Genomic DNA, 26416 nt, shown 5'->3' with positions numbered 1-26416 from the left:
TCTAGACAGGGTTTCTCTGTGTAGCCCTGGCTGTCCTAAAACTCACTTTGTAGACCAGGCTGGCCTCGAACTCAGAAATCTGCCTGCCTCTGCCTCCAAGTGCTGGGATTAAAGGCATGCCCCTGACTTCTTTTTTTTTTAATTTATTTATTTATTTTATGTATATGAATACACTGTAGTTGTACAGATGTGAGCCATCATGTGGTTGCTGGGAACTGAACTCAGGACCTCCACTGGTTCCGGTCTCGGTCCCGGTCCTGCTCGCTCAGGCCCAAAGACTTATTTATTTATTATATGTAAGCACACTGTAGCTGTCTTAAGACACACCAGAAGAGGGTGTCAGATCCCATTACGGATGGTTGTGAGCCACCATGTGGTTGCTGGGATTTGAACTTGGGACCTTTGGAAGAGCAGTCAGTGCTCTTACCCGCTGAGCCATCTCACCAGGCCTACCAGACACTTCTGAAGTATGTCTCCAGCATAAAAACAAGCTGCAGGTCAGGCAGCTGACTGCTCTGCCTCCAGGGCTCAGGTCCTTTCTTTCTTTCAGGCCCAGAGTCCCCAGCACACAGCTCCCGGCCCGTCCAAGAGGACGTAGAGAAGGTCGTCATTACATTTGGAAAGGAGCTCTGGGAATCGACAAAACCCAGGTGTCCCCTAGGAGGTGGCAACGCTAGACACAGGAATTAGAGGCTTCCTGAGCTGACTCTTAAGGAGAACACTGGATGACCAGGTGTGGCCACTCAAGGACAAAATGACTTGTCTTTAGAAGAGTTTGCCACAGAGACCAAGCTGGAGGCTAGAATGGGCGGGGTGGAAGGAACCACAGGCTGCAGAGACAATGATAGTGAGAAACAGGTCTTCTCAAGAGAAGAGGGGGCCGGGGCACCCAGGAGCCATGGCCCCCTTTGTCCCCTTTGCCTCTTGTCTGGACTGGAGCGGAGAAAGACTTCCTGCCCCTCCCACTGCCACATCCCTGCATGAGAACTGCAGAAGCTGGGGGTGACCTCCTGCTAGTCCCCCTGAGGATGCAGGGACCAATAGAGCTCCTGTCCTCCTAGGGGATAAGACTTGAGGACAGAGGGAGGAGGGCCTAGTCAGCCTGTCACCTGCTGACCCTCAGGCCGCAGAGAAACACAGAACGGGGACTGTTTTATGGTTCCCCCTGGAGGCAGCTGCAGCCGCCATCAGCCTATGCAACAGCAGGAGGGAGTTAACCGGAGTAGACCTTTATGCCTTTTCCAGAAAAATCACACCCAGTACTGTTCTTTTTCAGAGAAACTGGTAACCAAAGGGCTGTGGGTTCTGTGGCATCTGGTGACAAGGTAGGGCGGGTGGCACTACTGGGAACCATTTATCAGTGGGCTCAAACCTCATCCTAATTGTTTTGGGAGTGGGGCTTTAGCTGATGATCTCTCTCTCTCTCTCTCTCTCTCTCTCTCTCTCTCTGTCTTACAAACTTACTTAATGCTGGGGAAAGGAGGACAAGAAGATCTTGTCTCTTCGGCCCACTGCTGTTTGCCATCAATGGGACGGTTCTCATGGCCTGGGGAGGACAGAAAGGCCTTGATCTTGGGCCGGGCACTGAGGTGAGCCGCTGAGGCGAACCTCAGGGGCAGAGAGCAGGGGAAAGCAGTCCAGGCAGCCAGGGGCCAGGACGCAATGGGTTAGCAGCAGGTCCAGCAAGTTGTAATCGGCAAAGGAGACGTGGTCACCCACCCACGAGGAAAGCTTTGCCTCCCTGATCCTGGGACAGCAGGGTCTCAAAAGGCTTCAGGTGCCCAGGCAGGGCCTTCACATAGTCATCCTCACCATTCTTACATTTGGTGTAGAGCAGGGTACCATATTTGCAGCGAAGGTTCTCTGCCCCATTACTTACCATATCCACCTGGGCAGCCTCCCAGGTCTTTTCCATAAAGCCCAAAAGAGTGGCCAAGGTGCCTCAAGATGGCATTAGATTGGTAAAGGGTAAGGTCTCCATCCTCGAATTTGGGGAGTTGCCTGTGCAGACAAGTGGGCTTGAGCAAGCCTTACATCCGGGTATCTATGGTAACCACCTCTTCCTTCCAGCTCTGGCCCTGGTCAGCCAGCAGCATGCGCACGGCCTCACACCACCACCCCCCAACTGGTAAGCAGACTTGGCTGCAGCGAAGACGTAAGTTCGGACTCAGTGCTGAGTGGAGGGAGAAGTGCGGGACTCAGTTTCTCTCTGAGCATGACATCATGACCATGCACACAGAAAAGGGGGCGGGGGGGGGGGGAGGCTCGTCCCACCCAGACCTCACCCTCTCCCGTTGTATCCCGCCAAGGTTCAGCAGTGAATTACGTTCTTTTCTGTGCCTGGGGTTGGGATCCTGAGGTAACTGGGCAGTAATCCATCACACAGCTAGCCAGAAATCAGTAAATACTCCTGGAGCTGGCTTTTGGCTAAATTATTCAGCATATACATAAATTCTAGAAGGGCCTAGAAGAAGGCAGATTGCCATCTTGTTTAAGAATCACCTACCACGGGGCTCCAGCTGTCCCTCAAGGCTTGCAAAGCCCATATACCAGACATACGTCTTTGACAAGAAACCGGACTGCTTTCTTTCAGGCCCAGAGTCCCCAGCACACAGCTCCCGGCCCCCACATCTCCTCATGGTGTCTGCAGCCTCTTAGTTACACTCCTTCCTCCTTTAAACAAGTCTTGGAAGTCTCACCCGACTGTGTCTTACAGCTCAACGCCTCACAGAAGGGCATACTGCTGCTCTGGGACCCAGGGGATTTGGAATTATCTAGTGGGGACAGGAATGGCTGTTAGCAGCACAGACCTGAACCTGTGACTGAGTGAGGTACAATGTGTCTGTCTCTGTGCCCTGTCCCTCTCCCATGTCATCGTGGGCCACATCCCCTGTGTGACATTTTCCACACTGAAGCTTATTATGCATTGGATTGGTTGGTTGATGACCAATGGATGGCTGTGATGATGTCTACACTGCTAAGTGCAGAACCTGGACTGAGTGTGTGTGTGTGTGTGTGTGTGTGTGTGTGTACATTATAATAGAGTAATGAAGAATTATTATACTATGAGGAAAGAATGAAGGATTAGCATACTAGCATACCATGTATTTCTTTTTCTATGTAGGTATCTTCTGGAGCAAGTTCTGAAAAATATGAGAGCAGAAAGGGAGAAGGCAGTCGGGGTGGGGGTGGGGGTGGGGGGGAATCGCAAATCAAGACTGCATCACCCACATCCTCCTTCTGTTTTGTTCTACACCCTGCAATTTAGCCAGACGATCACTTTCCTGATTAAAGTCCGTTGCTGTAATGACCGGCTTCTGCTTAAAACGGAGGATTCCCCTCACCCCATTTGTTTTTGAGATAGTCTCACTGTGCAGCCCTGGCTCGTCTGAGACTGTGAAGGTTTCATTTCTCTCTGAAGAGACACCATGACCAAGGCAACTCTTATAAGGACAACATTTAATTGGGGCGGGCTTCAGGTTCAGAGGTTCAGTCCACTATCATCAAGGCGGGAGCATGGCAGCATCCAGGCAGGCATGGTGCAGGAGGAGCAGAGAGTTCTACATCTTCATCCAGAGGAAGCCAGGAGCCGACTGCCTCCAGGTATCTAGGAGGAGGGCATCTCAAAGCCCACTCCCACAGTGACATACTTCCTCCAACAAGGCCACACCTACTGCAACAAGGCCACACCTCCTAATGGTGCCACACCCTGGGGCAAACATTCAAACCTCCACAACCACTATGCCTAGGCCAAAAGACATTTTTTATTATTATTAAAGGAATTTCTTCTTATATTGCATCAGTAACTGCAGTCCCCTGATAAATAAAGTGTGGAAACAGTGAAGGAAGGCATGTGTTGGCCTTTCGTGTGAACACAGACACGGAGAGAGAAGACCTGGGTGAGCGGCTGTGTCTGGATGGAGTCTGTCCTTTGCTCTCTCTATGAAGTCACCAGGGCTCTTAAGAGAACAGGCAGAAGGTTTGGGCAGGAGGGGGGAGGGGACCAGTAAGAAAGAGCAACAATGTGTCTCCAGTCTGCTACCTGTGGTCTCTAGGTAGCTCAGGTTTGGCAAAGTTTATTCCCCAGGCCTCTAGAACGGCAGATATAGCTCTTCTTATATGAATCACATCCCAAATGAACTGCATCCTTGACTAAGCCATTTTTAGGCTAACAAAAGAATATGAACCCTGTACTGACTGGTTTTGTGTGTCAACTTGACACAGGCTGGAGTTATCACAGAGAAAGGAGCTTCATTTGGGGAAGTGCCTCCATGAGATCCAGCTGTGGGGCATTTTCTCAACTAGTGATCAAGTGAGGAGGGCACCTTGTGGGCGGGGCCATCCCTGGGCTGGTAGTCTTGTGTTCTATAAGAGAGCAGGCTGAGAAAGCCAGGGGAAGCAAGCCAGTAAGAAACATCCCTCCATGGCCTCTGCATCAGCTCCTGCTTCCTGACCTGCTTGAGTTCCAGTCCTGACTTCCTTTAGTGATGAACTGCAACATGGAAGTGTAAGCTGAATAAACCCTTTCCTCCCCAACTTGCTTCTTGGTCATGCTGTTTGTGCAGGAATAGAAACCCTGACTAAGATAAACCCAGATCCAAATGTATAGATAGACACAGAGCCCAGACCCAAACCCTGAAACACTGAGGAGCCTGGACCCTGACCTAGGAGCATGAGAGAGCCCAGATCGAAACCAAGGAGAACGGACCCTAGACCCCAACCTGAGACCACAGAGGAGCCCAGATCCAAATCTGAGAGCATGAATCCCAGACCCAAACAAGAGACTATGGAGGAGCCCAGATCCAAACCTCAGACTGTGGAGTCAAATGGGAGGTCATAACAGAGGCCTGATCCCGGATCAGAACAGTCAGACAGAACCCTGACACAGGGCCTACAACACCCTTGCTTACTATCGGAAGCCACACCTCTCTGCGTATAATAGTTCCTAACGCCAGTCACTCCCCATCCCCACAACTGTCAGGCAGCCAGGGCTAACTGCTTCTTTGGAGACTCATTCCTAAGGAAGGTCCCCAGGCCGTACAGAGCTTACATGAAATACACTTGTGTGACAGCCTTGTTCTAGGCTGCTCGTTGCAGGCTCTGAGACGTAAGCTACTTGAGGAGTTCTACTGGGCAGTTCAGCCACTCCTTCATGCAGGGGTCAGGTGGCCAGTGATGGCTGCTCAGGAAGATGAACTTGGAGCTGGGGGGAGGGGGGAAGAATATGTCTGGGCCACTGCCTCCCCTTGGAGTCCTCCCCCTAGGTGGGTGCCGGCCCCAGAGACCCAGGCCTGGTTTGCGCTTCCGGCAGGTGACCGTGTTTGCTTTTGTTTTCAATTTTGTTTTGTTCCCCACACATTTCTCGGCCCCCTTTAGTGCAAAGGACATATACCATTTTTTTTAAAACCCTGCCTTTCTGTGAAATGGTAAGTCACGCCAGCCTCTTAGATTAATTACTTCAGGGAAATGCCTTTAATGGGATCCAGTATCTAAGGAATGTGGTGCCCGAGATTTCTTCTGAGTAACTAGTACTTGCCACATGGTTATCTGGTGTCCTTAGCCATGCCCACCACTTGGAATTTGCGAAGGAACCAGGCTGGCTCAAGTCTCTTCATCTTCCAAAGCCGTACATACAACTCTTGCCCCAGATGGGTCTCAGCTCACACTCTGGAATTTTCCTTTTTTTTCTTTTTCTTTTTTAATATTTATTTATTTATTTTGTGTATACAAGTGCACTGTAGCTGTATAGATGGTTGTGAGCCTTCGTGTGGTTGCTGGGAATTGAATTTAGGACCTCTGCTCCCTTTGGTCAACCCTGCTCGCTCAGTCTCTGCTCACTCAGTCCCTGCTTGTTTAGGCCCAAAGATTTACTTATTATAAATAAGTACTCTGTAGCTGTCTTCAGACACACAAGAAGAGGGTGTCAGATCTCATTACGGATGGTTGTGAGCCACCATGTGGTTGCTGGGAATCGAACTCAGGACCTCTGGAAGAGCAGTCAGTCCTCTTAACCGCTGAGCCATCTCTCCAGCCCCTGGAATTTTCCTTTTTTAAAAATTATTTTTAACATGTTACAATTGACAGATCACAGGAAGCTCAAGAAGAAGGTAGACCAAAGTGGGGGTGCTTTGGTTCCTCTGAGAAAGGGGACAAAATAATTACAGGAGCAATTATGGAGACAAAGTGTGGAGCAGAGACTGAAGGAAAGGCCACCCAGAGATTGTCCTACCTGGGGATTCATCCTATAAACTGTCACCAAACCCCAAAACTACTATGGATGACAAGAAGTGCATACAGAAAGGAGCCTGTTATGGCTGTCCCCGGAGGGGCTCTGCCAGAGCCTTACACATACAGAGGCAGATGCTAGCAGCCAACCATTGGACTGAGTGTGGGGTCCCCAATGGAGGAGTTGAAGGGTGGACTGGAGGAGTTGAAGGGGTCTCCAGCCTCATGGGAAGAACAACGATATTGGCCAACCAGATGCCCCAAGGCTCCCAGAAACTAAACCATCAGCCAGGGGTACGCATGCTTCTAGTCAAAAGAGTGGCAGAGGAAGGCCTTGTCAGGTATTAGTGGGAGGAGAGCTCCTTGGTCCTGTGCAGGCTCAATAGAGGCCCCAGCGTGGGGAAATCCAAGGGGGCCGTGGGAGTGGGTTGGGTGGAGGGGCATATTCTTGGAGGCAGGGGGTGGGAGGATGGGTTGAGGGTTTTCGGGGAGGGGGGAAACCAGGAAGGGGTATAACATTTGAACTGTAAATGAAGAATATATTCAATAAAAAATAATGATTCAAAAATTATTTTAAAGCTGGGCAGTGGTGGCACATAGGTCCTTAACCCCAGCACTTGGGAGGCAGAGGCAGACAGATCTCTGTGAGTTCAAGGGCAGCTTCACCTACAAAGTGAGTTCCAGGACAGCTAGGACTGTTACATACAGAAACGCTGTCTTTAAAAACAAAAACATTATTGTAAAAATATTTATTTATGTGTATGTGGGGGTGGGGTGCATGTTCCAAGGATGATTTATGGGAGAAGGCAAATGATACAGATTTACCCCTGTTGACTCTCCTTTCCCGATTGTGGCACAAAGATTGTGACTGACGGACGTCTGGGAGATTTCTGGCTGTGCATGCAAGTGCCCTGTCTGTGGCAGACGTCCTGCAGGGAGGTAGAGTCCCCATGGGATGGTAGAAGACATGACAGCCATTCAAACACTACTGGGCAAGTGCCAGTTACTCTCTGACTTAATCCGTTCTTGGACCCGGGCCAAGGAAAAGTGCAGACTTTGTTGTCCCAGAAGGAAAGAAATAGCGAGTCCATACAGCACACGCAGTACCTGAGAACACCAGCTCCAGAAGGCCCTGTTGGGACCAGGTGTTGAGGTTCTGGGACTTACGCCAGTACACAGATGGCTTCAGAAAGGTCCCCACCAGCTCCCTGAAGGTTCAAAGTCACTGTGGCAGCCAACCGCACTGGGGACAAGCCCACCCTGCCTGCAGCTTCTGTGTTGTGCTGCGGCCATTTAGAAGTCCCTCTTGAAGGATGCGTATGCAATCCCACCCTGCATTTCAGGCCTTAAGCCTCTACTGTTCCTTCCCTGGAAGGGATACAGCACGTCCTAGATGGCTGTTGGCAGAATGTGCTCACTGTACTGTGAACCACTTGCCTCCTATTCCAAAACCATTGCAAAGGGTGCTGCCAGGCAGTGCCCTTGACTCCCCAACTGTATCTCCAGTCAGGGACCCAGGAGCCATGGTACCGAGGCAGTGCAGAGAGGAGATGTATGGGGCTAGCATCTGTCTTGGTGACTTGGGAGGAATAATGAGACTCCAGGGTCACTCTCTTCTATCTTCTCCTTGGGTTTGTTATTCATAGCTGGTCACACGCTTGTCATGGTTGTCATGGAAACTGAAGGATGTGGCTCCAGGATATGATCTGATCTTTGTAATGAAGTTTTGTGTATCATGGCTCTTTCTTTCTACTTCCGGGTCCCAGTGTCTTGATTTGCTTGCAGTAGGATGTGGGGTGCCTCTTCTGATGGAGGCCTGTGAGATCTTACACAACTCACACTTTCCCGCAGTATGGGTATAGCCTTGGAACATAGGCAGTGAAGCATGCCCACAGAGCTACACAGTGTGGCCACGGATTAAGTCCACGAAGCATTCCTACGGAGCATAGCAGTGGCTCATAGCTTTGAACTACGCCCACAGAGTGTGTCCATAGTGTGTCCATGGGGGCATGTCCACACAACATGGGCACCATGGAGCATAGCCACAGAGCATATCCATAGAGTGTGTCCATGGTGTGTGTCCACAGAGCCTGTCCACAGAGCCTGTTCACAGTGCGTGTCTACAGTGTATGTCCACAGAGCACGTCCACGGTGTGTGTCCACTGAGTGTCCATGGTGTGTGTCCATAGAGCCTGTCCACAGAGCCTGTCCACAGTGCGTGTCTACAGTGTATGCCCACAGAGCATGTCCATGGTGTGTGTCCATAGAGCCTGTCCAGGTTTCACACATGAAACAACCATAAAACCTCAGTGGCATGGTAGACCACAGGGCTTTTACTTTCCAGGTCGGGTGTTCTCTGGCAGGCCTGTGATGGAGCCCTGGGGAGGCTCCTAGATCTAAACTAGCCTGCTCTGTCTGGCGGCTCTTGCAAGCCTTCCCGAGTCCTCTTAGGCCTGCGGTTTGTTCCAGATGAAGGGATGGCTCAGCAAGGCTCGCACACTGAGGCTTTGTGGCTGTCTCATGAAAGCATCAAGGTTCCCACTGGGTAAAGGGGAGTTGGACCTCACTCACATCTCTGGACTTGAACACTGGGTGGGAGTGGACACTTAGAGCAGGGGCTGTCCTCGGCTTTGAATGGAGAGAGTACTTGGGTAATGGAGGGGACTCTGATGCTACACGCAGGCGCAGATCTTACCCGTTACAAGTAACTTACTTCCTCTTAGGCTCTGGCACATCCTGGGCACACTTTGCATATGACAGACCTGGGAAAGCCTGGTCCTTAAGAAGGTTGTTCAAGGGGAGGTGTGCTCTGGTCCTCTGGGCATTGTCCTCTTTGATATGCCAGTCACATCACTGAGAGGCCTAAGAGCCAGAGGATGCCTTGAAACACCCAAACCCCCTTCCTTTGGGATTCACATGGCTTGCTCTTGGTTATTTACGGAAGTCATGCCTTCCTACTGCTTAAGTCAGTTTAGGGCCAGCGCCTGCTGCAGCTAGGGCATGCTGCCGATCTACAGCATGTGCCTGCTGGCTTTGAAGCCCTCCTTCTGCCAGTCACACGTCCAGGGTCTTTCTCCCATCGTCCTGAGCCAGCCACTGGGAAACTGAATCTATAGTTCAGACTTGGGAGGTGCGCTCTGCCTCTGCCTGAGACAGTGAACAGTCCTCCGTGTCAGGATTGCAACGCTAGTGAATAAGAAAGGAGCGAGCCTACACCTGGTTTGATGGTTCCCCATCCACCTCTGCCTCGTGGCTTTGAGGACATTGTGATGAGGAACGTCACTGGAGCTATTCTAGGCCTCTGTGGATTGACAAAAGAGGAAGAGAATTTCTGTAATGAGAATACCGTGGTAAGGGCAACTCACTGAGGGCCCCAGGAGAGACATGGGGTCTGTAATGAGAGGAGGGGGAGGGACTAGTGCTGTGGGCGGGGCCTTGCCTCCATTCACTCTGAACAAGGTCTGGGCATCGCTCACCCCATGGATGCTGGCAGGAACAGAAGGAAACTAACAACTGTTCTAGTTTGCTTTCTGTTACTGAGATAAAGATGACCCATGCAGACAAAAGGGTTGAATTCTCCCATCAAGAGAAGCCAGAGCAGGAGATCAGGACAGGAGCCTGGAGGCAGAGACCATGGAGGAGTGCTGCTTACTGGCTTGCTTCTAAACTGTCTTTCCTATAAAGCCCAGGCCTACCTGCCTAGGGATGGTCCCGCCCACAGTGAGCTGGGCACTCCCATATCAAGTAGCAGTCAAGAAAATCCCGCCCAGATATGCCTATAGGTTAATCTGATAAAGGCAATTCCTTGATTGATGTTCCCTAGTGCGTCAAGTTGACAGTTGAAGCTAATTGTGACACTGAGATTACTATCTTTTGTTTGTTGAGACTTTGTGAGTCTTTGTACATGTGCATACATGTGTGAGTTGAGGCCAGAGGTCCATGGTTAAGTAGCTTTGATTACTCTCTGACTTATTTATTTGTTGGTTTGTTTGATTACTTATTTATTTATTTAGAGTCAAGGCCACACTGTGTAGCTGTGGAGAACCAGGAACTATGTAGACTGTATTGGCTTCAAACTCACAAGAGATCCACCTGCCTCTGCTTCCTAAGTGCTGGGATCAAAGGTGTACAGTACCACGCGTAGCCCTTCTGCCTGGTTTTTCAGGCACAGTCTCTCACTGAACCTGCAACTCAACTATGTAGTTAGAATGGCTGGCTAAAGATCTCTAGGGCTCTTCCCGGCCCTGTCTCCCCACTACTGTGGTTATAGGTGTGTGCTGCAGTGTCAGGTCTGTCATGCAGTGTTTGTTAGGAGTGTGCTGCAGTGTCAGGTCTGTCATGCAGTGTTTGTTAGGAGTGTGCTGCAGTGTCAGGTCTGTAAGGCAGTGTTTGTTAGGTGCTCCAGTGTTAGGCATGTGCTCCAATGTTAGGCATATGCTCCAGTATTGGGGATGTACTACAGTGTTGGGGATGTGCTCCAGGGTTAGGGATGTGCTCCAGGGTTAGGGGTGTGCTCCAGGGTTAGGGATGTGCTCCAGTGTTAGGCATGTGCTCCAGTGTTAAGGATGTGCTCCAGTGTTGGGGATGTGCTCCAGGGTTAGGCATGTGCTCCAGTGTCCGGGATGTGCTCCAGTGTTAGGGATGTGTTCCAGTGCTGGGGATATGCTCCAGTGTTAGGCATGTGCTCCAGTGTCAGGGATGTGCTCCAGTGTTAGGCATGTGCTCCAGTGTCAGGGATGTGCTCCAGTGTTAGGCATGTGCTCCAGTGTCAGGGATGTGCTCCAGTGTTGGGGATGTGCTCCAGTGTTAGGCATGTGCTCCAGTATTGGGGATGTGCTCCAGTGTTGGGAATGTGCTCCAGTGTTGGGGATGTGCTCCAGTGTTGGGGATGTGCTCCAGTGTCAGGGATGTGCTCCAGTGTTAGGCATGTGCTCCAGTGTCAGGGATGTGCTCCAGTGTTGGGGATGTGCTCCAGTGTTAGGCATGTGCTCCAGTATTGGGGATGTGCTCCAGTGTTGGGAATGTGCTCCAGTGTTGGGGATGTGCTCCAGTGTTGGGGATGTGCTCCAGTGTTGGGGATGTGCTCCAGTGTTGGGGATGTGCTCCAGTGTTAGACATGTGTTCCAGTGTTAGACGTGCTCCAGTGTTGGGGATGTGCTCCAGTGTTGGGGATGTGCTCCAGTGTTGGGGATGTGCTCCAGTGTTGGGGATGTGCTCCAGTGTTGGGGATGTGCTCCAGTGTTGGGGATGTGCTCCAGTGTTGGGGATGTGTTATGGATCCGAGAGTCCTCACCTTAGGGCCGCAAGCCCTTCACTGATGGAAGCACCCACCAGGCCCTTGTTCTTGGTTTATACAAAGGTTGCTGTACCTTCTTAGTGCGTAATTCTTCTTAATGGTTGATGGTGGGTCTGACTGTTAAAACTTTAAACTTCAAAACCACAAGATTGCAAAAACTGTTCGTGTTCCTTTTGATCTACTATAACTAGAATGAAAATAAATGACACTGGCTAAATTTTTACAGAATGCGGGGGTGGGGGGAGGTTGGTTATGTTTATATCCACGACGTGCTCAGAAATAACTTTAGGAGGGGGTATTTTCATATGTGTAAAAAAAGAAATTGTACTGCGGACTGTTTGGAAACTATACTTAAGATAAAGGATTCTCTCTCTCCTCTCTCCCTCTATCCCTCCCTCTTGTGAGTGTGTATGTGTTATGTACGTGTGTGTGTGTATGTATGTGTGCCTGTGTGTATATATGTGTGCCTGTACGTGTGTGTGTGTGTGTGTGTAAGCGAACTTTTGTTTTGCAGTTAAAAAAATGAGTCAGGGCTAGGCAGTAGTGTCCAGCACTTTAGTCAGCTTTTGGGAGACAGAAGCAAGTTCCAGGCCAGGGCTACAATGGAGTCTAAAAGAAACCAAGCAACAAACAAACAAACAAACAAACAAACAAAAATGTCAACTTTTAAAGCAAGTAATCCAATATGTAGTTTTTTTTTTAAAGTACAAAGGAGATGATGGTGATAGAAAAAAATTACCAGAGTTTGGAAACTGCGCAGTTGGAGCAGAACAAGTCTCCCAGCTGAGGAGTTTTTCTGCACCATGCTTCTTTTTCCTGTTGTTCTCCATGGTAACCGGGCATTAGCTGATTCTCTAACTGCACAGAGGAGTCTCTGTGGTTGTGATCTCTGGATTTGACAAGACAACATCTTATTTTCAATCATGCTACAGTGTATACTTAAGTTTTTCAAAATGATTATTAGCTCTTGGTTTTGAAACATACTTGTTTTGTTTTTTTTTTTACGGATATGGGCCTTTTGCCTGCTTGTAGGTCTATGTGCCACATAGGTGCCTAGTGGTCTCAGAGGCCAGAAGATGGCTTCGGGTCCTCTGGAACTAGAGTTAGAGATGGTTGTGAGCTGCCGTGTGGGTGAAGCCCAATCCTTGGCAGGAGCAGCAGTTGCTCTTACCCCTGAGTCATCATCTCTCTGGCACTTTGGGTTTCTGGAAGGAAGGTTTAGGCAGCGAGGTTGCTCCCAAAAAGACTCGGTTGTTTCTCGGGCTCCTGCTCCGCTATGCAGTTCTGATTCCTGGGTGCTTTTCCCACTTTCACTTCGCTTCACTAAGCCTTCGCCCCATAACCAGGCTCGGAAGCCCACTCTTACATGTATTCTAAGGGTCCAGTGGTCTTGGCCGGCATCTTTATCCTTGGGCTTTTGCCTGCCATAGCAAACCTTTCCTAAAAGAAGTACCACCCTTCATAAATTCTGCATTTAACGCGATGGCTTTGAACCGAGGCTTGCTGACCAAAGAGTGAGAATAAAGCTTTCAACGCACAAGCCCGGTCTTTACTTACAACAAGATTTTGTTGGATTTGAGATTTGAGGATCGTAGCTTTCATCTCGAACCTGGTGCTGCGACCTTGTGGCCAGCCTGAGGGGGCAGGATCAGAGGTCATTTTGCTTGTTTCTCTTTCTCTCCGAGCAAGAGAGAGAGAGAGAGAGGGAGGGAGAGCTTCTTGTAAACGTTAACGTTTTGACTTTACTCTTTGGCCTACCTGGATAGGCTATCCGAAGGGTAGACAGGTTGTATTTTGACATAGCCCTTTTTCAACCTCCTAATCTCAGTGTTAGGAGCGTGCGAGTTGGGGGGGGGGGGCATATAATCACAGACTTAAAATGTAATAGGCCCAAAGCACAGCATCTGTCTGCACCCAGGATCTGCAAGTGGAACATTGCGATCAGAACTCTAAGATGCCTTCTAGGGCTCTGTCCCTTGAAGACCTGGCCCTCTGGCCTGCAAGGTCGCAAGGTCGCTGACCCCAGGCATCGTCTGGCTGCATCACACTCAACTGTGTGATCCTAGGTCTGTGCTGAATGGGAGGAAATAGGTGGTGCTCCCAGCTAGAGAGGCAGAAACTCTGACTCAAGCTGGCTTTAACCTAAAGAGGAAATGGATCACCTCACCCTGCAGGAAAAAGGAAGTGCAGGGCAGGTGTGGCCTGACCCCGCAGAAACAACTTTTAACAAAGGCTCAGGGCCGGTGGCTGGGCAGGCTTTCTGTCCTTCCCTAGGCTGCCCCAGTGGGAGCTTTGGCCCAAGCCTGCCCTTACTTCTAAGCCGATCCAGGGTGGGATCCTTGGCTGCGCCAGCCTAATTCCTAGTCATGGGATATGACCCCCTGCGGGCAGAGGGCCTGGCAGAGGGCCTGAAGGGGACAGCTTGTAAGTAGTACAGGCAGCCCCTCCCTGGGGTGGGCTGGCCTGCCCTAATTAACCAATCCTCACAGTGTCTGGTGTGATGGTCATCAATGCTGTGGTGAGACCAACCAGATCCACCCCTGCAACCTAGGGGGGGGAAATCCCAGGGTGGGGGACAGATAAAAGTATGAATAAAACTGGTTTTGTCAGTGGAGTGAGGTTGTCCCCGATTAGCATGGAGGTAGTTGGAGAAGAAGAAGAAGAAGGGGGGGGAGAAAGAACCACAAGGAGACCTAATGGAGGCTCTCCACCTCTGAGGTACAGGACAGACCCGGGGGCTGAGTTGGCTGTGTGGGAATGGAGGTGACGTCACAGTTCAGAGCCTCCGCCCGTCTTTCACTGCTCGGGGGGCAAGTTCAGAGCCCAGTATCTGTGTTCGGAACGCAACACAGCTCAAGGACAGAGTATAGGCTGGACTGTGATCCAAGGTAAGAGAGAGAGTGGGGAGCAGGACGGCAGTCTGGAGGCTGGGGTGAGGGTCTGAGACTCTGCAGGGAGCCCTTATAGCAGGGGCGGGAGCAGAAAGAACTTGTATTTGGGCAACACCTTTCCTGCACGCAGGGCACACAGCCTCCTGAGTGTGGCTATCTTAGGCCAGGTCCCAGCAGGTTTCTCCTTTAACCTCACAGCAGCAGAGGATTCTAGTGGCTAGGGAGCCGAGTGTGGGAACAGGGATGCAGAGTGACTTGTCTCAGCCACAGTGCTGGGCTTCCCAAAAGGCGCGGTCAAGCTCTGGCTCCTATCGGTACCACCCCACCCATTCTTCCTCAGACCTCTCCCCTCCCTCCCACAAGCTCCCTCTCACTTCTGCTCCTCCGGGTTTACCCTCCCTTCGGTTCCCAAGCTTCCTCCTTCCTCTGCCCCAAGGCTTTGCCCCGTGGCTTTGCCTAGGGGCCTCTTTTCACATGCCTGCCTGGAGGCGCTGGGGACCTTCCAGCCGACTTCCGACTTCCGGGAGTGTCTGGCGGGTGGCTCATCGGCCTTGGAATGTGCAGAGTCTGAAGGTGTGTTTCACCTCCCTTCTACCCCAAGGTGACCTGTTCTCTGGAGTGGCTCTCAGACTGTGCGACGTTACAGCTAGCCATTTACCAGAGACGACAGTGTGTGCAGATCTCTGCGAGCGGATCTGGCCACGTGACCCAGGCAGCCTCGTCCTCTTCTTTCCACATCTCAATTCTCTTGTGGTTTTGCGGTCAGCCTGAGATTAAATCCTGGCTGCCTGGCAGCTGAGACGTGTGAGAGAGTTACCTGCTTTCCGGATCACCTGTGATGGGCACAGTCACAGGCTGGTAGACCAAGGATCCCGAGAAGGCTCTGGGCGCTAACGGCATATAGAGAGCCTGACCCACCTGTCAGAGATGGGGGAATGGGAGAAATATGCAGGCGTTTTGGCTCAAATCTGGCTAAGAACAAATTGTTCTGGTGGAATGTATGAGCCCGTATGTGTTCATGTGCACACAGTAATCCTGCCATGTCACAGGGCCGTGTCTGTCTTGCCCTCACACTCTCCACCTTACTTTTAAAGCCAGTACTTACACTGAGCCTTGACTTACTAATTAAGCTGCTAGGACCGCAGGACAGCAAGCTCTGGGAACCCTGTCTCTCTACCTTCTCAGCACGGGGTTTGCAGACATGCACTGCCGCACCCAGATTTTTACATAGGTGTTAGGGGTCCAAAGTCAGGCTTTCAAGCTCAGGAGGCAACGACTTTGCTGACTGAGCCATTTAAGCAGTCTGGGACCTGGAGATACAATGTAGCCCCAGAATAGTTCTTAGCAACATTGTCAGGCTGCCTGTAACTCTAGCGCCCTCTTATGGACGCCAAGGGTACCTGCATACCCACGTGCATATACCCCCACCCCATATGTACGCGTGCGCGCGCGCGCGCGCGCGTGTGTGTGTGTGTGTGTGTGTGTGTGTGTGTGTGCGCGCGCGCGCGCGTGTGTGTGTGTGTGCGTGTGTGTGTGTGTGTGTGTGTGTATAAAATTAAAAGTAAATTTAAAAAAGAATTTTCTGTCCTCAATGGCTAGCTCATTTCTCAGGACAGAAGAAAAGCCAGAGGCTTTTTCTGCTAGAACTAGGAAAGATGGAGCCTCCTCTAGTGAGGCTTTGGGGCTGCCGCTTGGAGCAGATGCTTCTCGAGAAGCAGATGGATGTGTGGAGAGGGGACCGAGCCAGCCATTTGGGGACAGTTGCCAGCAACACTGCCTGCTGAGGCAAGAGCTGCCAGTGTTCCCAGCCCCTCCATCTTAGCTGAGACCGCCAGTGAACTCTCACCAGTGAGCTCTCTCGTGTCGTTCACTTAAGCACACGTCTTTCAAAGTCCTGGGCACGGTGTACAGGGTCACAAAGGCAGCAGAGAACCTACTTAAATGGTTTCATTACTTTTCCCCAACATAGTAAAAAATGATTCCTACACAAGTGCCTTGGAGAGAGAAATCTGTGTTGGATTTTTCAGAATGCTTTTGTATGAACAGAAACATTACCTCTCTGTCAAAATAAAAGGACTCCTTTGTGAAAGTGTCTTTCATAATCCATACTTTTGGGGGTGGGTTGGTACACGCGGGAGAGAAGAATTGCATTAATTGTGTAATAACTCTGAAGACGGGACCGAGTAGGTAAACAGGCCAGTATTGAAGAGGTATCTTATTACAAGGAACAATAGCAATTTTAAAACTCATTTATAGTCAACTTTACATTAAAACTCTCTTTCTTGCTTCGCCCCATGTCTGTGAAGTAAATACAACCTCATGAAAACGAAAGCCCCAAACAATAGGGAAGTTGGAGGGAATCAGAAAAACTAAAAGCTTCCATAATTGCCAAAGCCTGTCTGTGTTTGGTCCAGAGACACCCCCCACCCCCCAATCTGGCAGAGTGCCATTTGTGTGTGGCCCTCTGTCTGTACAGATCACGGCAGCATGAGGTGAATCATACCCCACGTGTGCCTCTGGTAAAGTTTTCTTAATGAGAATACTTGTTTCCCTTGTTTCAGACATCTCCTTTGGTATGTATGTGGGTAGGTGCATGTATGCATGGGTACATGTGTGGTGTGTGTATTGCACACACCACACACACACACACACACACACACACACACATATCCACAAGAGGATATCAGGTGTCTGGCTCTATCACTTTCTGACTGATTCTCTCACTGAACACAGATGTGAGGGGGAAGCCAGGAAGCCCCAGGGGTTCTCCTATCTCTGCCTTCCACAGAGCTGTCTTTACAGGTGCATGTGTGGCCACGCCTGATCTTTCACATGGTCTGGGACCAGAACTCAGAGATGAATGTGACCCTGGGTATAACGAAAGGAGGCTAAGAGTGGAGAGACAGCTTTGTAGGCTTGTCTCCCGCCCGTGGACATTCTCCCAGTAGCCTCTCTCTGAGAGTCACATGATCTTGCTTTGCCTGTGCTGCAAAAGACTGTGGCTGTGTACCGCGGGGTCCAACACTACGGAGGCTGAGAGAACAGCTGCAAACCGAGTGTCTGCACCCCCGGTGACGGACCCCCCGATGAGCTCTGCGCTTTTGGGGGCTTTCTGTTCCTTGAGAGTCACGGAGGGCTGTGTTCCGGTGATTGGGAAGGAAGAACATTCCAGCCTCTCCCCCCCACCCCCGCTCCACCACGTGCACTTCATCTAGCCCACGAGGACAGGCCGTACACAGTGTTCACACATGTCATGGCAAGAAGGTGGTCTGTGGTCACTCCTGGCAGCAGAGGTTTGGGAAAAGCAGCCTCTGCCCTGGTCTGCATCTGCCCTCTACTCACGGCTCTGCGCCCCTGCAAAGGAGGTTGTGGTGGCTAGTGGACACTTTCCCACAATGCAGTTCTTCTTGACGTCTGCTAAGCTGGGGACTTCTCCGAAAAGCCCTGACTCCTCCGTCTGACTTTCCCACCCTTCCTTGACTTTCTCAAGGGAGAGAAAGGAGAATGGATTCATTTATTTATTTAAAGACAATTGAAGATGGGAAAAAGGGTAATTTTTTTTTAAAGCTAATGAGCTTGTGTATTTGGTTTATTTGGGGTTTCTAGCTATGCCTGCGTGTTTTCATCATCCTAAGGCATCTTTTCGTCCCTTGACCTACCTGCTTGCTAGGTTAGCATTGCGTTTATACTAAAAAAAAATCATTATGGTCCACTCTCAAAATGAGGCACATTGACGGTTATCAGAATCACAAATAAGCAGGAGACACCAGACAACTGTCTTCCCCAGCCGGCAGCTGGTACCTGTCTGTCCTGGTGCTCTCAGTTCATCCTAGGCTGTAAAAGTTACCCCAAATCTGCTGTACAGTTTAGCAGGAGTCAGAAAGGGAGGGAGTCTCCAGTCTCTGAATATACAACAAACAAGGCTTCATTCACATTCTGAACCTGGGTATTTACAGGAGGTGCAGTCTACCTGGTATCAAGTCCCTCCCTGAAATGCTCAGGCAATGGAGAACTCAGGGGCCAGGGGGAATACAGTTAGGAACACAGGAAACACTGTTTTGTACCAAACTGTTGTGCCAGCCATTTGTGCCGAAGTCTCTCTTTGCAGGGTTGAAAAATAGAACAGGCCAGTTGCCGGGACTCTTATTGCGAAGTGGGGATCTTTGTTTCTCGTGGTTCACACCCTCTTTGTGCCTTTCCCTTCCCAACTTTAGCCTCTTCCCTTTGTCCTCTCCTCTCTGCTTTCCTCTCTCCCTCTTCCAACAACCCTCCTCCAGCTTTTCCTCTGTTTCTCTTTTCTCTCCCTTTCCCCTCTCCTCTCCTCTTCTCATTCTCCTTCTTCTTCCTCTCTCTCTCTCTCTCTCTCTCTCTCTCTCTCTCTCTCTCTCTCTCTCTCTCTATTGGACCCAGGGATTCACGCAGTTAGTTATACACTTTCCCACTGAGCCACACCCAGGGCTCTCTTCCCTGTTAAGAACAGGTCATGTTTTTCTTGTCTCTTGCTGAGTGTTCTTACTCTCTTCTGACCCCACCCCTCCACCCCGCAGGTCCCACCCCACCTCAGCTAAGAAGATGATTGTCAACTTCAACACAATGGCTTCAGTTCTTCTGGATCTATCACTTTAAATCATGGTCTGAAGCCTCAGTTCATTACTAAAGCTGTGTTTGGAGTTATTCTTGGGACAGGCTGCATCAGACTGGGAATAGCAGCTCTAGGGATTTCTCCCCGGGGAGGGGGGAGGGGGAGGGCTTTGGTGGCACCTCCCATTCTCTGTCACAGGACAGCAGCAGGTGCTTCCGGGTCTGATGCTCCTCATCTGGAGTCCAGGTCACCTGAGTAACGAATTCAGGGATTTTTTTTTCCACTGTGTTAACATCACACTTTTTCTTTCCCTTCACACTTGTCTCTGCAAATAGACTCTGGACTCATTCTTCCCACAACCTCTGAGATTCAGTATACTCAGTGTTTCAAAATGGGTTTATCTGCGTCTGCTGGAAAGGCTCTGTCGTCCAGCTACTTGGGAAGCCGATACGAGAGAACGGTCAAGTTCGCATTCATCTTGGGTGCCTTCATGAGACCCTGTCTCAGAATAAAAAGTTAAAGGGCGTGTAGGGGGGTGTAGTTCAGTATAGAACACATGCTTGGCATACATAAAGTTCCAGGCTCAATCTCTAGCACCACAAATAACGAAACAGAAATAGAGTTGTAGAGAATTTGATGACTGAAGGCCATCTCAAAGATCAAATGAAGTTTAGAAAACAAAACCAGACTATAGGTGAGACAAAGACATTTGGGTGGGTCGGGTCTTCTCTCCTTATAACTAAGTGTTGAATCTGACACGGATGACCCAATGGTATTCTTATAAAAGGTGTGTGAACGAACTCTACGGGATGATTACAGATCGGCATGGTGTGTGCTGTTTGGGGCTCAGCTTTGGTCAGTGGGTGTTGGTGAGAAAGTTCAATCAAAGACTCTCCCGTCAGATCTGGTGATCTCTTTAAACCTGGAACTGGACCACATGCCCCAGCAGCTTCAGCCAGTGCACTGTGATGCTGCAAACTGCAGTCTATTTTGAGTCTTTAAATCTGGTCCCTGGCCCCTACAGGTGGGAGCCTGCAAGATTATACTTCACTCCTTCCCTGGGCCTCACCCACGCTGTGGAAGAAACGCAGACAAATCATCAGCACCTAAACGCACAGGTGGGGAAGGGTGGGGAAGGGTGGGAGACCGTGAGCCCCAGTGCACCCCACAGTTCTGTTCTCTGCCGGGTAAGATGTTCAAAACAGTTCATTTAAACCGGGGACGATACTTTTCCTCCAAAAAACACAGGAAGCTGTTTCCTATTTAAAGTGGCTTGTTCACAACTGACCCAGAAAGCTGGTGAGCAGTAAGTGAACCAGGAGAGAAGTTTGAAAAAGTTTCCCCTGGTCCTGACAGCAGCAGCTGGTGGCCACACCCATACAATAAGTAGCTTACATCTACAGACCATGGAAAGACTGTCTTGCTGGAGACTGAAGCATTGGCAGACCCACAGGGGAAGGCTTAAGTGAAGACAGCAAACCCCGGGGGACTGTGGGTTTGTTGGGGGTGCTGGGACTATGGCCAGAAGATCATTTCTGGGCACAGAGCCCTGAGCCACATAAGGCTGCCCTGCCTTCAGCCCCTGTTTGTGGTCACATTATACTTTGGTGTCTAGCGAGCGACAGCTTGTTGCTCCCTGGAGAACTGGCCTGTGACATGGGACCTTTGTATCTTGACCTCCAAGTGTGCGGCAACCCTGTGGACTTGGGTTGAGCACAGCCTTGGTTGGGATTTGAAGGGGAAGGAGCAGAGACCTCAGGCTGCACAGAGGCCATGCCTGTCACAGGCTAGACCCGTCCCCCAAGTGAAGATCACCTCGTCTGAGACAATGCCCTTTTGCTGTATCTGAGGCTTTTGGGAGCTTCCCATGGATGGAGGCCGACTTGAGAGAGAGAGAGAGGAGGTGTCCATGGGGCGCGAGCAAAGATCTGGGTGATTCTCTCTCTGGATTGGGTTTCTAACTCTGGATTCTGGTTGTCCGTATGTTTGTTTGTTTTTATTGAACACTTCAGGAATTTGCAAGTCTTCCTTGTACAGGGCGCATGCTAATCTTCTCGGCACTGTCCCAATTTTAGTACCAGTTCTCCCAAAGTGAGCACCCTTGGATTCTGGCCTCGGGATCAGAGCCTGGATGGAGGGGGAGGAAGTGTAATGTATTAGTGTCCTTTCTTTTTGATGTGAGAAAACACCCAGTCAAAACAACTTAGGAAAGAAAGGTTTACCTCAGGCTCACCATTAGGGGAGACACAAACGAAGACGGTGGAGAAGTGAGGCCGCGGAAACTGGTCACTCTTTGCTGTAGTTTGGCAGCAAAGAGTGAACAGGAGTCTGGGCTGGACTGTTAAACTTCAAGGCCTGTGCTGGGTGACCTGCTTTCTCCAGCGAGGCTCCACTTCCAAGGGGTTCCACAACCTCACCCTCTTCTGGTGTGTCTGAAGACAGCTACAGTGTACTTACAGATAATAAATAAATCAATTAAAAAAAAAAAGCCAAGTGTGGGCTGAATGGATAGCTGAAGGGCTGTCTGTGGTGGTTTGAATATGCTTGGCCCAGGGACTGGTGCTATTTGTAGGCGTGGCCTAGTTGGAGTAGGTGGGTTGCTGTGGGTGTGGGCTATAAGACCCTCATCCTAGCTTCCTGGAAGCAAGTCTTCTCCTAGCAGCCTTCAGATGATGATGTAGAACTCTCAGCTCCTCCTGTACCATGCCTGCCTGGATGCTACCATGCTCCAACCTTGATGATAATAGACTGAACCTCTGAACCTGTAAGCCAGCCCCAATAAAATGTTGTCCTTATAAGAGTTGCCTTGGTCATGGTGTCTGTTCACAGCAGTAAAACACTAACTAAGACAAAGGTTGAATAGTAAAGCGCTCACCAAGCAATCATGGGAAACTGAGTTCAAACCTACTCCTGCCATGGCCCCTGAAATCACATGCCCCTGGCTTAGGGGTGTTCACATCTAATCTCAGCAAGGGACAGGAGGGTCTCTGGACTTATTGCTGGCCAGTCCAAGACTTAACTCTGTTTACTTCAGATCAGCGAGAAACCTTGTCTCAAAAAACAAGGTAGACAGAACTCACAGATGTACAGCTGAGGTTGACCATCTCCTGCACTTGACATACACACACACACACACACACACACACAAACACATGCACATACCATACGCACACTTACATACACATATACACATACACACATACACATACAAACACACACATGCACAGAGACACACAGGTGCACACACACACACATATATATATACACACACAAACACATGTATGCACATAATACACACACAAACTCATAATGCACATACACATGCTCACACACACATACACATATATACATACACAAACACACATATATACACACAAACATGCATACATACAAAGACACACACATGTTTTTAAATGCCAAATGCAGGGATTTAGGAGAGGGCCACCCTGGGGACTTTTGTTCCACGTGATAACTGTTTTTATTAAAATCATGTTTTCATATTGCTGACCCTGCTTTCTGAAACCTTCCAGATTCTTCTAGCAATGAACAGTGATGACCTCATGTGCCGTCTGTTGCTCTCTCCCAAGTCTCTCTTCACCTCACACTGCTGCCCTCATGGGAGCATGGGACCCACTTCACGAAGGGTCGGGGTGAATCCTACCACATGGGATCCCAAGACATCAATCACAGCTCTCCTGCCTCCTGCTCCTGCCCTCCTGGGAGCCGCGTGACCCCCGCCCCACAATGGCTTTCCAACTTAATTCTGCAGCTTGTTGGCATTTCTCTCACTTCCTAGGAGAGAGATCTGCTTCTCACCTAGTCGTGAAATCCACACTCCATACACTGACATCAGCAGCATGCTGAAGGAGGAGGACAGGTATGGAGTCTGGTTTCTCTTAGTTTGGTGTCAAATAGAAGAGCTAGAAAAGACAACATTGGCCATTCTCCACCAGCACTGTGGGCAGAAGGGCAAGATGGCTATTCCCCTAACTCCCCTGGGGATACTGACATATGTTCACATGCACACACATATGTACTCTACATGCTTAAACTGCTCATCCACACTCCCTGCCGCCTGAACTATTTGAATATAAACACATGCACATGCATGCAGTTCTCTATTTCTCCCTCCCCCACTGCCCCTCTGTCTCTCACACGCATACATGCACACATGCGTGCGTGCACACGCATACACACATACACGCACATACACACACATACACACATGCATGCACATACACATACACACACATACACACATGCACGCACACACACATACACACATGCACACACACATATACACACATACACACACACATACACACACTTTAACTTACACATGGTGTATGTGAGGCCAGTATGTGTGCCCTACTACCCATGTGGTGGTCAGATGGCAACTTTAGGGCATGAGCTCTCTTCCTGTACTCTGTGTATCACACTCAGGTCAACACGCCTGCACAGCAAGCACCTTTACCTGCTGAAATATCTCCACCAGTCTTGTGAAGGTTTTTTGTTTTGTTTTGTTTTGTTTTGGTTTTTTGGATTTGTTTTTTTTTTTTTTCCAGGCAGGGTTTCTCTGTATAGCCCTGGCTGCCCTGGAACTCACTCTGTAGACCAGGCTGGCCTCGAACTCAGAAATCTGCCTGCCTCTGCCTCCCAGAGTGCTGGGATTACAGGCGTGCACCACCACCGCCTGGCTTGGGAGGATTTTGATTAGTTTAACTTGAGAGAGCATTCTATCCTAGATGGGGACCCCAACACCTGCTTTCTTGCGTGATGACCTGTAGCAGGATTTTCCCTGCCCGATCACTTTAGGCATTAATACAACAAGAAGCCTGCGATTGGACAGGGAAAAGGGAGGGAGAGCGAAGAGTTGCAGAGACGGAGACAGGGAGCAACAGACGAAGGAAGCAGGAGGAGGGCGAACAGGATAATTCAGATTCCGCATGGTTTTAAATAGCCACGGGTAGATATAATATCACACAGGGATAGAATAATTAGAGAAACGTGTCTAGGTGGGCAGCTTGTACCATTATCAATTGGCCCTGATTTTATTGTGCGGGTATCTTGTGTATTGAGAGTTTATTGACATAGAAATCCAACTGATTGATTATAAGCTTCTAGAGTTTTGACTTTACTGAGTTACTAGGAATTGTAACAGCTAACTGCAAGGTGGGCGGTCTTTGCATGGGGCTGGCATGACAGTAACCCACCAAAGGAACTCAAAAGCTCTGGGCCAGGGAATCTGCAGAGATGAGAACATCCCATGTGGCCTGCTGGTGCCCAGTGTATTGCAGGAACTCACCGTACTTTTTAATATTCCGCGAAACAGTGACCTACTCCACTTCTTCCTGCCTACTGATATAGTTCCTCACAGATCTGAAGTGGGGATGAGGTAACATTCTCAAAGACTTATCCCCCAGGACCCAGCTTGGTCAGCCAAGCCTCACATTCTATCAAAAAAGTGCCACCACCTGGGGACTAAACATGCAGACATGTAAACCTGTGGAGAACACTGTACACACAGTCTGTAACAAATGCCATTTAGATTTTCCCCCATATTCTGAGGCCTGAACAGGCGCTGGCCCTGGGCTCCCTCATCAATGTCTGAGTCAGAGCTGCAGAAGGCTCTGCTGCAGAGACCTGTCCCCAAGGGCCTGGAGTCTTTTGCTGTGGGTCAGCTGACTGTCACTGGTGTCTATGTGGCTCATGGGAGCCACTGGACCTCACTTGGCTCCTATAACGTGGCACAGGCATCACCCACACAAAATGGTGATGGGTGATTGGCATCTGCCCAGAGGGAAAATGCTCACAGCAAAGTTGTTCCACATCGAGAAGCCACACTGGACCTTGACCTCTCAAGAGAACAGGAAACAAAGCTCCCTTGTCCTCCAGTAGGCAGCGACTGTGCAAACACAGCCGGAGGGAGGGAGTGTGGGTGAAGCCGCCTCCAGTCCTGGATTCCAGGGAAAGAAAGCAGGGTGCTTTCCAGTTGTGGCCCTTGGAGTGGGGCAAGCTGTCTTGAAGGCTCATGACCTTCTTCTGGGGCTATGCTGACCCAGGTCCATACCCAGGCAAAACTCCCCAGAGTATTAAACCCTTCCTGGCCACAAATTCCTTTCTGTGGGCCCTAAAGCTGTTTGTTTGCTACAAATGTGCTTTTAAAGTTAAATTTAATATAACAAAGTTATTAAGTTCTTTCTTTGTTTTAAAAATGCAATTTATTCATTGCGTGTGTCTATGCTTCCCTGTGTCTGTGAATGCATGTAGCATGTGCACTCATGTACCTGTGGAAGTCATAAGAGGAAGGCTGCTCAACTCCTTCAGACAGGGTCTCTCACTAAACCTGGAATTAGGCTGGTTGTCAGCGAGCCTCAGGCTCCTCCCTTCTCTGACTCCCGACTCTCTGCATAGGCTGTTCTAGGCCACTCAGGTCTTTCAGTGGGTGCTAGGGATTCAAAACCAGATCCTCTATCACTCTCACAGAACAGAAAGCCTTCCAATGGGTTCAGCTCACTGAGGCTGAGGCAACAAAAGCCCCAGGCTGGGCAGTTTATGGATTTGTTTGTTTCAGGACCAGAAGCTGGAAGGTTAAGGTCACGGCCTTGGCGGGGGCTGATGTCTGGGGAGGCTCTGCTGGTATGCAGAGGGTGAGAGCACGCTTCCTCCCTGTGTCCTTTGGTCAAGCACTCCCTATCATCTGGGCCAGTCTGGTCCGAAGGGCTCTGTGGTGATCTTGATCTGACCACACGAACTCTCTTGTATCACCAGCTTGAAGAACAAGCCTGTGAGTGTGTGTGTGTGTGTGTGTGTGTGATGCAAAGACAAAGCCACAGCACAAGCTCATGTTGTTATATCTAATGACTAAGCAGGTTTTAGGGTTAGTGGATCTCCTTCCAGCCCCAGGCGATGTTTGTACCTCCCAATGTTTCTAACTTGGGGGCTTACACCCTGCCCTTAATTCTCTGTTCTTCCACCTGAGTAGTCCCTGTGGGGGTTTTGCTCCCTGCGGACTAAATACCATCCATCCATCCATCCATCCATCACACAGGTATTCATTAGTGCTGATGGACCAGGAACAAGACTGGAAGAACGATAGCCCCGCCTCCTCCTGCATTAGAACGCTGATCCACTGCTCTCCCGGTATGGAAGTCTTAGAACAGGCCTAGCTGTCATTGGACAATGCTGTGCCCATGTCTTCATTGGTTTTGTCTAAAACATTCATTTTGGGTCCCCATCCATGGATCTGACTCCTGATTCTGGCTGGGGACAACCTATCCCCAGAATGGGTGACAGTTGGACTTATTGCATTTCTCTCTAAGCCTCCACAGAGCAGAATAGTTCATGCACACACACACACACACACACACACACACACTCATTGGCTGGAGCTTGGTGGACATTCATTAGTGCTGGCTCTGC

General features: G+C 49.9%; 1 non-coding gene and 1 pseudogene across 1 annotated transcript; both read right to left on the bottom strand.

Moving 5' to 3' along the window:
• Positions 1-1460: 1460 nt before the first annotated feature.
• On the bottom strand, positions 1461-7750 carry LOC127673736 (glutathione S-transferase P-like; annotated as a pseudogene).
• A 13236-nt stretch (positions 7751-20986) lies between these two features.
• LOC127674288 (U6 spliceosomal RNA) lies at positions 20987-21093 on the bottom strand. Its single transcript, XR_007975338.1, has one exon. It is a non-coding gene; the product is annotated as a U6 spliceosomal RNA (small nuclear RNA).
• Between the last annotated feature and the right edge of the window lie 5323 nt (positions 21094-26416).

The sequence above is a fragment of the Apodemus sylvaticus genome, chromosome 23, assembly GCF_947179515.1.
Source record: "Apodemus sylvaticus chromosome 23, mApoSyl1.1, whole genome shotgun sequence".
NCBI classification, from domain to species: Eukaryota; Metazoa; Chordata; class Mammalia; order Rodentia; family Muridae; genus Apodemus; species Apodemus sylvaticus.
This window is presented reverse-complemented; position numbering and strand designations above follow the sequence as displayed.